Source organism: Rattus rattus, chromosome 2, assembly GCF_011064425.1.
Source record: "Rattus rattus isolate New Zealand chromosome 2, Rrattus_CSIRO_v1, whole genome shotgun sequence".
Lineage (NCBI taxonomy): Eukaryota > Metazoa > Chordata > Mammalia > Rodentia > Muridae > Rattus > Rattus rattus.
The window spans coordinates 199,375,374-199,387,807 of record NC_046155.1 but is presented as its reverse complement, the minus strand read 5'-3'; the positions used below and the strand labels follow the sequence as shown (position 1 = coordinate 199,387,807).

The window sequence follows — 12,434 nt, the reverse complement described above, 5'->3', positions numbered from 1 at the left end:
TTCCCATTAAGTAAAGATAAAATTGAATATTTAATGCAGATGTCTGATGTGTTTCAATTAGCCATGTTTTCCTAACTGGAAATATTGAATTTCATTTTCCCCATAGTAAATTGTAGGATTGCTTAGAAAACAAAAATTTGTGATAAATACACTAATTTCTATTGATCCATTACCATCTGTCTTTACTGTGTTTACTGATGGCTCTAGAACCAAGAGTGACTATTGGACCAAAGATAAATCTTGGGTACAAGAATCTTCTTTTGGGTCAGTACAATAAAATTGAATGTTAGCAGTAATTAATGTATTGCAGGATTTTACTCATGATGTAAATATTATAGCTGATTCAGCTTATGTTGTGGGAGTAGTACAAAATATTGCAACTGCTATTATTTCTACATATATGCCTATATTAAATATGTTGTTTTCACATATTAGAGGACTATTGTTATTACAAAACTCTAGAACATTTATTACACATATTAGATCACATTCAAACTTGCCAGGACCTTTAACATTTGGCAATCATATAGTAGATCAATTAGTGGCATTTGCTACCCTAGAAGAAGAACATAGTCATAATCATGCCAATGCAGGATATTTACATATTAAATATAAGATTCCCTATTCTCAAGCCAAACAAATTATTGCTAATTGTCTTATTTGTAAGCCTTTACATATAAGATGTATTCTGTCTAGCACTAATCCCAGAGGAATGCAACCTAATGAATTGTGTAAAATGGATGTAACCCATATTTTGAGTTTGGCCCCCTTTCATATACACATGTAAGCATAGATACTTTTTCAAAATTTTATGAGCTACGTCATTGCCTGGAGAATGCACTGTTCATGTTATACAGCATCTATTGGAAACTTTTGCTGTTACAGGACTACCCTCTAAAATTAAAACTGATAATGTACCAGCATATATTTCTTAAAAATTTAAACAATTTTGTCAACAATATCATATTGTACATATTACTGATATAGAATATAATTCACAAGACAAGCTTTTCTTGAAAGAGAACACCATACCTTGAAACAACAAATTACAAAATTAAAAAGGAGGAAAAGAGATGACTTTACACAGCTTGAATAGAGTTTTGCAGACTAATCACAGAGCTATATTGGCACAAGCATTATTTCTTATTAATTTTCTTAATTTACCACAAGGTGAAGTTATATGAAGAGCAGATAGACTCTTTATTGGACTTCTCCCTGAAGGCATGGAACAGACAATATGGATAAAAATTGCCCGAGATGCTGAATGACAGGAAGGGACATTACTGTATTTAGGTAGGGGATAGGGTTTTGTCTCATTTCAGGATGGGATACAATTCTGGTTATGCAAGAGATGGATCCAAGCATGGACTGATAAGATCTGAGCCCTACCCCCAGAGGAATCCAATTAAACCAGCTGTATTTTCTCCTGATGGAAGTCCTTCAGAGATCAAGGAGTTGTCCTCCATTACTAAGGCCATGAATTCTCTTAAGGTTGATAAACAACAATTGCAAAGGATATGTGCAGTGACAACCCCATTACGTATGTGGGGTCACGTGAAGCATTTAACCACTGAAGGACAAAAAATTGTTGTCTTGTATGGGAAAGTCCTTTACTGCTGAGCATTTACTTTTAGCAATGTGTGCTTTACTCACAGTATCTTCTCCTGAGGCCAATGTGAGTTACTGGGTTTATACTCCTAATCCACCTTTATTTGAGCCTGCTACTTGGGGGGAAACAGATGTGGTATTATACACCACTCCAAACATTTTATCATCTCCTTGGAATAATTTGACTAATTTGAATAAGCATGATGGAGCTTTGTATAATTTTACTCATGCTGGCTCAAAGATGCTTTTATGTTTAGGACAGAAACCATGCCTATAAATGGGCTATCAAACAAAATTGGCTATTACCAGGAATAAATGTTTCAGACTCCAGGACTTGCTTGCAGCAATTGATAGCTTTGTCTATAAACTAAAATTGAAATAACATTTCATTTGTTAGCGAATCAGTATATTGTGCTCAATTTACTTATGTAGGCTTAAAATATTGCTCATTCATTTGGAACATGCCTTGGCACGTTTGGAAAAATTATTCCAAATAAATGGATAAATTGGGGTCCTTATGGTCAATTTATTAATACATGTTCAGAATAGAATGTTACCACTTGTGATTTATCTAGTGTTACCAGGACAAGCATAGAGGAGAATCACACCTTAATGGATCCTTGCTAATGGAATATATGTATAATTATGCAGAACATGATTGGAAGTTAATTCAAGCCTATTTAGAAGATAATGATAGTGCCACCAAAGTAATTAATGCCTTGAAATATGATGTTCGAATGTCTTTTTCAAACAGCTAGAAGATACTAGCCCTGAGGAAATAGCTCAATTATTTACTGATCAACTGACTGCATTGGATCCCAAATACTGGCCTCAAAGTTTTTTCCATAGCTTGGGAGGAGCTAGTTCTGCCATAATATTATATGTATTATGTAATATGTTGCTTTATTTTTGCATGTTTAAACCCCTTCAAGGACATTTATCTATGTTTTAGAAAGTGTTACTTTTAAAACAAAAGAAAAAAAGAAGGAATTGTTAAGACAAAGAGTTGCAGCTCCCAGGCAGGGTCAAGTAATGACTGGTGACAGGTACAAGTAAGGGCTGGAATGCCGCCCTTGAGAAGAAAATGTTTTTTTTTTTCACTTGGCATTAAACTATGTTCTGCTCTGTTCTGTTACTGTGGAAGCAGTTCTCACACTCTCTTGGTAATGGTGAGTATACTTTGACAATAAGAAGAGGTGTGATTTGTTATGTGAATATTTTGAGAAGAAACCTTTGTTCAGTTGTATTTCTTTGTTTAGTCTTTCTTCAGTTGTTCCTGGTATTGTGGGAATAATGATCTTATGGTATCTTGCCAAAATGGAAATTGAAATAATGTATATTCATATCTATATAAGGATTTATGAAGCTTGCAAATGTGTGCAGTTGCTTCTGCCTTTGCTCTGCACACCCTGTGTCCTGATTGTGTGCGACCGTACCTAGAGACCCCAACGCAATAGACGTTGACAATACTGCAACAAAAATTTTAATGAAAGATGGGGAATATAATATGATTTGGAAACTTCTGAAAGGTCTGGTGTTAAGAAAGCAATGTCTAAAATATTTAGGGACTCAGTCTTTTCATTAAGATAATTTATTAATGTCCTTTTAGGTGGCTGTTCACTGACAGTCTTTGTAAGTTTCGAATGCACATGGCATTCTGAAGTGCTCTTACATTGTCTGGTTGTACCAGTCTGAGTAAGTTCTCTGAGGTTACTATTCTGTTCATATAAAGTAGAAAAATAGCCTGGCTATATGGACTCTTTTGGTTATTTATATTATTAGCGTGCAAAATAATATTTTTTGTTAGTATCATGGTTTCTCTAATGTGAATTTGTATGGGTTATAAATTATAAGGCATTTAAATAGCATGATTAATATTTACATATAAGTATTATGAAGTATAACGTTTGTTACATAATGTGACAATTGTCTATCACTCTCAACAGAAGTTAGCATTATGAGTACCTCACTGTGTATTTTTCATGCCTCCTTGGTTTTTGTCAATATTCTTCCATCACTGGCCTCCTGTGTGATTCTGTTCTCTTTTGTAAACCTCCTTACTCTTCTCAATAGATGTCTTTATGATTTCATGTCAGGTATAATCTTGGTGGGGATTAATTATGTTTCTCAACTTAAGATGATCTACTGTCACATGGAAGACAAGACTATTGTAGACGATTCTGTGATGAATTATATAGTTTACATTATTCTCTAGGCACACTTGGGAAAAGTTATCTTGATTAAGATATAACAGAAGGATATACCCTTAATGTACATGATACCAATGACTGGACTTGGCTTATGGACTGAAAAAATAAGAAAGGGTAGCTAAGAACAAATATTTATCTCTTTCTGTTTCACAATTCTAGGTCCAGTGTGACCAACATAATATATAGATATGAGAAAATTTTCATTATTTGTTTTTGGAATATGAAATTGTTTAATCCATTTGACTACAAGTGTAATGATTTCAGAACCACAACTGCACACAAAGAATATAAACAAACTCATTTAGAAAGGATCAGTTAATCACAATTTTCCAGAAGACATCTGTTGAACTTTGAGTTGGCATCAGCCTGAGTCTGAAGTTCTAGAGACAATTACAATCCCGATTTATGAGAAAATCCTCCTAACTTTTGACTTCACTTTTCCCCCATGCCCTAGGTTCCTTACATATGGCTAACATTTGCTATGACACCATTAATCCAACTGCAATATTCTCCTAATTCCCAATAAATAAACTTGTCTCTCAGAGAATATTTACTCAGTTGAAAGCTTTTGGACAACAATAAGTGGGTAGAATATGAATTGTTCTTAATATTGTCACTGAATCTATCCTAATATATAGGGAAGACATTTGGAAAAGAGCTCTCATCTGAGAAGGTAGAACTTCCTGGCTTTTAATACCTTGGCATGACATTTCCAGGGTAGATATTCAACACTAATTTGATATGAAATTATGGAATGTTGTTATGTATTCCATAATTATTCAGCATATGCAGTGTTTGGGAGATGGCTTACATTTTGTACATCCATTTCAACTTTCAGAATTGTTCTTTCATTTTCATTCTCCAAAAGCATAAGGCAATTAACTTAGCATCTTAATTATTAGCCTCAACCCCTTATAAAGTGCCCTTCATCATGGAGCAATACATTGTGAGAAGAAACAGATATGCTGCTGCTTCTGCTGTGGCTGTTAACAGGATAAGGAATATTTGTGGAGGCAGTGGGGAACTTGGAGAGATATTTTGGAAATCTGGGAAAGTAAAAGAAGATGATTAAAAAAGGTTATAGAGTATGAATTGTAGAAATGAATTTGTTTCACTGTTAATGGAACTCCACTGAGGAAATCACTGTCTTTTAGTGATTTGCTGATATTTTCTTCATAAGTAGGAAAGACAGAGATTGACACCAGCTGCACATGAATGGAAATGAGGTCATAGAGAGATATTCTGGGAGTCACAAAGTCAAGCAAGAGATTTATTTTTTTCCAGGTAAAGAAAGAAAAGATATGTTGTAGTTATTGTCTGTTAATGTGATGCTATTGGGGTCCTTTTGTACCTAACACAAATCAAGCACCAAGTCATTGTAGCAAAGAGCAGTTAATTTTATTCAGGCCATTATTAATCTATCTAGGATGCTGAAGTTCAACCATAAGCCAGAATGCTATACTATTTCAAAATCAATAATTATCTGTGCCAAATTATAGTTACATATTCTACCAATCAGTATTCAGACACTGAACTTTTCTGAGAACATTTCTTTGTGGTACTGATTGTTTTCCCATTGGTTGGTTTGCTTGACTGTGGCTGAGTAACATGCCCATGATTTGGGTTTTAACTTGCCAACCAGAATGTTTCTCATCCTGGGAGTTCTTGGGAACATAAAACTTGTTTGCCTCCTGTTCAAAAATAGTTTTATTAAAAGTGGATTCAGTTTGGTTCCTTCTAACATTGATAAAACACTGACACTGACCTGCTGAGAAAGAAATTGAGGGAAATGCCCTTCACAATAGTCACAAATAATCTTAGATATTGTGGTGTAACTCTAATCAAGAAAGTGAAAGACTTTTATGACAAGAATCTCATGCCTCTGACCAAGAATTTGAAGAATATATGACAAGATGGAATGACTTCCCATGTTTAAAAATCGGTAAGATTAACATAGTGAAAATGGCTATGTTACCAAAAGCAAAGTATAGATTCAATGCCATTCCCATCAAAATTCCAACACAGATTTTTGCCTCAGATGCCAGCTATAGCTGGCAGGCAGTTGTACATGTTCCAGAATTTTCATTACCTGCCTCTGTAGTCGACTTCACATCGGTTCCACTAAGCTCTTCTGAGTTGCTAGCTGTCCACACATGCCATGACCATAATCTGCCATCATGGTGAAACTTGCAAAGGCTGGAAAAACCAAGAACATGGCTCCTCCTCCAAAGGTGGTGGAAGAAAATACTAGGATGAAGAAATGTCAGAACAGGAAGATGACAGCAGTGGAGAAGAGGAGGTTGTTATCCCTCAGAAAAACAGCAAAAAGGCTACAACAATTTCCAGCAAAGAGGTGGTTGTTTCATACACAAGAAAGACTGCAGTTATCGCACCAGCTAAGAAAACAGCTGTTAACACAGGCAAAAAAAGGCAGCAACCACACAAGCCAAGGAAGTAGTTAAACTAGCCAAATTAATTTCAATACCTGTTAAGAAGGAGACACACAAGCAATAACATTGGTACCAACTCCTGGTTAAAAGGGAGCATCAGTCCAGCCAATATGACTAAGAATGGTAAGAATACCAAGAAGAAAGACAGTGATGAGGATTAAGATGAAGTGGATGAAAATGACAGCGCTGAGGATGAAGATGTTGAGGAAGCAGATGATTTTGAGCCACCGGTAATAAAAGGAGTGAAGCCAGCAAAAGCAGCTCCTGCTACCTCTGTCTCAAAGGATGAAGATGAGGAAGATGATGATGACAATGAAGAAGATGATGATGAAAAAAAGGAGGAGGATGACTCCAAGGAAGAAATTATGGAGATCACGCCAGCCAAAATAAGATAGCTCCTGCAAAAGTAGTTCCTGTGAATGCGAAGAGTGTTGCTGAGGAGGATGATGACCAGGAAGAGGATTAAGATGAAGAAGAAGATGATGATGGAGAGGAGGAATATGAGGAAGTTGAGGAGGGGGAATGAAGAGGAGGAAAAACCTGATAAATTAGCACCTGCGAAATGGAAGAAGGATAGACCAGACAGACGCCCTGAAGCCAAAAAACAAAATGTAAAAGGCTCAGAACCAACTACACCTTTCAATCTGTTCATTGGAAACCTTAATCCAAACAAGTCTGTTGCTGAATTAAAAGTTGCCATATGTGAACTTTTTACTAAAAATGTCCTTGTTCTTGTGGATATCAGAAATGGTACAAATAGGAAATTCGATTATGTGAACTTTGAGTCTGTTGAAGACCTAGAAAAGGCTTTGGATCTCACCGGTTTAAAAGTGTTTGGCAATGACATTGAACTAGAAAAACCAAAAGGAAGAGATAGTAAGAAAATTAAAGCTGCAAGAACATTTTTGGCCAAAAACCTCTCTTTCAACATCACCGAGGACGAACTAAAAGAAGTGTGCGAGGATACCATGGAGAACAGATTACTCAGCCAGGATGGGGAAAGTAAAAGAATTGTGTGCATTGAATTTAAGGCTGAGGCAGATGTAGAGAAAAACTTGGAAGAAAATCGGGGGGCAGAAATTGAAGGATGACCTGTTTCACTCTACTACACTGGAGAGAAAGGAAAAAGGCAAGAAAGAACTGCAAAGAATAGCACTTCGAGTGGTGAATCAGAGACTTTTATTTTAAGTAATTTCCTACAGTGTAACAGAAGAAACTCTTCAGGAAGTATTTGAGAAAGCAATTTTTATTAAAGTGCCCAGAACTCACATGGCATATCTAAAATTTATAGAATTTGCTTCATTTGAAGATGCTAAAGAGCCTGAAATTCTTGTAATTAAATGAAAATTCAGGGCAGAGCAATCAGGCTGGAGTTGCAAGGACCCAGGGGATATCCTAATTCAAGAATTCAGCAATCCAAAACTCTGTCAAAGATCTGTTTGAGGATACCACTGAAGAGATCTTACAAAGAATCATTTGAGGGCTTTGTTCACGCAAGAATAGTCACTAATTTGGAAACTACTTTTTCTAAATTGCTCGGTTTTCTAGATTTTAATAGTGAAGAAGATGTCAAAGCTGCCAAGGAGGCTATGGAAGATGAAGAAATTGATGGAAAGAAAGTTACCTTGGACTGGGCCAAACTTACGCTAGGAGGTGGCTTTGTTGGTCAAGGTCGAGGCAGAGGAGGACTTGGAGGCAGAAGAGGCTGCTGAGGTGGCAGAGGAGAAGGGGGAGACTTCAATCCACAAGGAAAGAAGACAAAGTTTGAATAGTTCCTTCCATCTCATTTTTCCCTCGTTCTTTAAAGAAAGGACTCTGGGTTTTTTTACTCTGTTATCTGTCCAAAGACAGAGCCTCCTAAGTATATTCCAAGATAGGAAAGATCCAAAACCCTTGTGGCCAGAAAAATATTCCAACACAAATGTTTTGCAAGCTTTTAAATAAATTAACATCTTCATTTGAAAAAAACAGAGCCTACCTCATATGGGTATACAGCATATATATATATATATATATATATATATATATATATATATATATATATCCCAAAACCGGACAAGAGTGATAAAGCTAATAAATTCATGCTGACAAGAGCCTGATATAGCTGTGTCCTGACAGACACAGGCAGAGCATGTCATATACAGAGGTGAATGCTAGCAGCAAACCATTGAACTGAGAATGAGATCCTTATTGGAGTAATTAGAGAAAGGATTGGAAGAACTGTAGGGGCTTGCAATCCCATAAGAACAAGAAAGCCAACCAATCAGAGTTCCCAGGGACTAAACCACTACCCAAAGTCTATACATGGACTGACCTATGGCTCCAGTGGCATATGTAGCTGAGGTTGGCCTTGTTAGGCAGGAATGGAAGGAGAAGCCCTTGGTCCTGTCAAGGCTGGACACCCAGATGTAGGGGAGTGTCGTGGGGACAGGAAGGGGAAGGGAATGGGGATGGGAACACCCTTATAGAAGAAGGGGATGGGGATGAGTTAGGGGCTTATGTCTAGAAAACAAGGAAAGGAAATAATATTTGAAATGTAAATTTAAAAACTAACAAAAAAAGTAAAAAACTGAAATAGCTAAAACAATTTTTTTTAATGATAGAAGACCTTCTGGAGGTATCATCATATCTGTTCTCAACCTTTATTACAGAGAAATAATTATAAAAACCACATGATATTCACATAAAAATAGGCAGATCAATGAAATTTAAGTGAGGAACCAGAAATAAGCCCACACACCTGTGGACTCTGGATCTTTGACAAAGAAAGCCCAAACGATGCAATGGAAAAAAAGAGAATATCTCCAATAAATGCTACTGCTCTAATTGTAAGTCTTCTTATTAAAAAATGAAAATAGATCCACATTTCTCACCCTACTCAATACACAAGTCAAAGTGGATCGAATGCCTCAATATCAAACTCAATATACTAAACCTAATAGAAGAGAATGCTAGATTACTGGTGAATCCAGAGGTGTTTGGAAGTGGACTAAGCTGCTTTTCCTGACCATTGAACTGAACTGCTGATTTCCAGACAATACAGATGGGAGTTGATCTAAAGAACTTTTCTAAACAGGTCCACTCCACTCCCCAATCCTTGTATAGTATCCTTTCTACAATCCCTGGTGTTTGGTGAGCTACAAGAGATATTAAAGCATTTAAAAACTACCATTAAAATTCGTATTTGAAAAAATTAAAATCACAACTCTAGCTGTGAGTTGGGAAGAACAAGGTGAAAGTGAATGTAGAAGAGAAAAGCAGAGAGACGGGGGGAGTGTTTGACAATGTCAGGAAGGTAGGGCAACCAAATGTAACCCATGAGAGCCAAGATGCCATGTTAACCAAAGAAGAAAGACTGGAAAGAATAAACAGAGCTGGGTTCAGCCTCACTCTTAAAATTGATGGCCTATTCATGCATATACCTTGTTCATGCATCCATTCACATCATCACAGACTAAGACTCGTCTGAATTAATGGGGTGGCGAATTGTGAAAGGTAGCCTGATTCGTGTTTGAGACAGGTCGAATCCCAGGAAACGCTAATAAGAATGGCAGGCACATCTCCAGACTCCCAGATTAGGGTCTCACTAGCAGCAGCCATAACACACCTCAATAGAGAGATTTGAGACAGACCAAGTCAGGTACCACAATGCCCCAAGCCCCTCCTCCACAGGTGAGGATGTGACCATAGGTAACATAGACTTAAAACAGATCAGTTGTAGAGACAGGACCATGACCCTGAATATGTAGATGAGCTGGCCCAACCAAAAAACTGCATTTAATTCCTGCCCAGAATTAAAGGTGTGCAAAGAATCACTCCATCATCTGAGAGCTTCTGCCTTAAATGCTGTAACACTGCCACTTGGGAAAGAGATCGTCTCTCCCCAAAATCACCAGCAGTAGCTACCCTGCCCTCCTCGCTGTCTAGACCACCTCCTGCTCAATAAGCGTGACCTGAAACAGAGGCAGAACCACACCTGCCCCAGTTCTCTTCCTTTCATCTGGACCTGAGAAGCTAGCTGGACCAGAAATCTTCTTGGCAAAATTCCAGCATGGAGGCCCACATTCAATAACAACAAAACGACAGAAAGCCCACAAATGCATAGAAATTGAAAAACATTCTACTCAATGATAACTTGGTCAAGGAAGAAATAAACACATTTTAAAATTTAATGTAAAAGAAGGTACATGCCCAAAATTATGGGACACAATGAAAGCAGTGCTAAGAGGAAGATTCATTGCATTAAGTGTACTGTTAAAGAAACTGGAGAGATCTTACACTAGCAGCCTAACAGCATACCTGAGAGCTTTAGAACAAAAAAAAACAAACTCACCCAAGAGGAGTAGATGGCAGAAAATAGTCTAACTCAGGGCTGAAATCAACCAAATAGAAACAAAAAGAACTAAACAAAGAACCAACAGAATCAGGAGCTGGTTCTTTGATAAACAACCCCTTAGCCAAACTAAACAGAAGGCACAGAGAATGTATCCAAATTATGAAAGTCAGAAAAAAAGGAGACATAACAGGATAATCCAAGGAAAACCAAAAAAAAAAAAAAAAATAATCAGATCCTACTACAAAAACATATATTCTAAAAAGCTGGAAAATGTGGAGGAAAAGGACAATTTTCTGGACATATACCAGGTACCAAAGTTAAATCAGGAACAGCTAAACCATCTAAACAACCACATAACTCCTAAAGAAATAGAAGCAGGTATTCAAAGTCTCCCAACCAAAAAGAGTCCAAGACCAGATGGGTTTAGTGCAGAATTCTATCAGACTTTCATAGAAGACTTAATACCAATACTGTCCAAATTATTTCAAAAAATATTACCATAAGGAACACTATACAATTCCTTCCATGCAGACACATTTACTCATATCTAAAGCATACAAAGACCCAACAAAGAAACAGAACTTCAGATCATTTTCCCTTATGAATATTGACACAAAAATACTCCATAAAATTCTTGAAATTGGAATCCAAGAACACATCAAAATTGTCATTAAACCTGATCAAGTAGGCTTCATCCCAGGGATTCAGTGATGGCTAAATATACGGAATTTCATCAAAGTACTCCACTATGTAAACAAACTCAAAGTAAAAGAATCACATGATCATCTTATTAAATTCTGAGAAAGTATTTGACACAATTCAACACTCCTTCATATTAATAGAGTTGGAAGTATCAGGATTTCAAGGCCCATACCTAAACATAGTAAAAAACAATATATAAAAAAAGCAGTAGCCAACCTCGAAGTGAATGGAGAGAAACTTGAAGCAATCCCAGTAAAAATCATGGACTACCCAAGGCTGACCACTCTCTCCCTATTTATTCAATATAATAACTGAAGTCATAGCCAGAGCAATCAGACAATAAATGGAGGAAGTCAAAGGGATACAAATTGGAAAGGAAGCATTCAAAATATCACTATTTGCAGGTGATATGTATGATAGTATAGTTAAGTGTCTGCAAAAGTAATATTAAAAGCAGTAAGGGAAAAAGGTCAAGTAACATATAAAGGCAGACCTATCAGAATCACACCAGACTTTTCACCAGAGACTATGAAAGCCAGAAGATCCTGGACAGATGTCATACAGACCCTAAGAGAACACAAATGCCAGCCCAGGTTACTGTATCCTGCAAAACTCTCAATTAACATAGATGGAGAAACCAAGATATTCCTTGGCAAAACCAAATTTACACAATATCTTTCTACAAATCCAGCGCTACAAAGGATAATAAATGGTAAAGCCCAACATAAGGAGGCAAGCTACACCCTAGAAAAAGCAAGAAAGTAATCGTCTTGGCAACAAAACAAAGAGAAGAAAAGCACGCAAACATAACCTCACATCCAAATATGAATATAACAAGAAGCAATAATCACTATTCCTTAATATCACTCAACATCAATGGTCTCACCTGCCCAATAAAAAGACATAGATTAATAAACTGGATACGCAATGGGGACCCTCCATTCTGCTGCCTACAGGAAACACACCTCAGAGAAAAAGACAGACACTACCTCAGAGTGAAAGGCTGGGAAACAACTTTCCAAGCAAATGGTCAGAAGAAGCAAGCTGGAGTAGCCATTCTAATATCAAATAAAATCAATTTTCAACTAAAAGTCATCAAAAAAGATAAGGAAGGACACTTCATATTCA

General features: G+C 36.8%; 1 pseudogene; it reads left to right on the top strand.

Annotated features, from left to right (window-relative positions):
- The first annotated feature begins 5,995 nt into the window (after positions 1-5,995).
- Positions 5,996-8,040, top strand: LOC116894643 (annotated as a pseudogene).
- Positions 8,041-12,434: the final 4,394 nt, after the last annotated feature.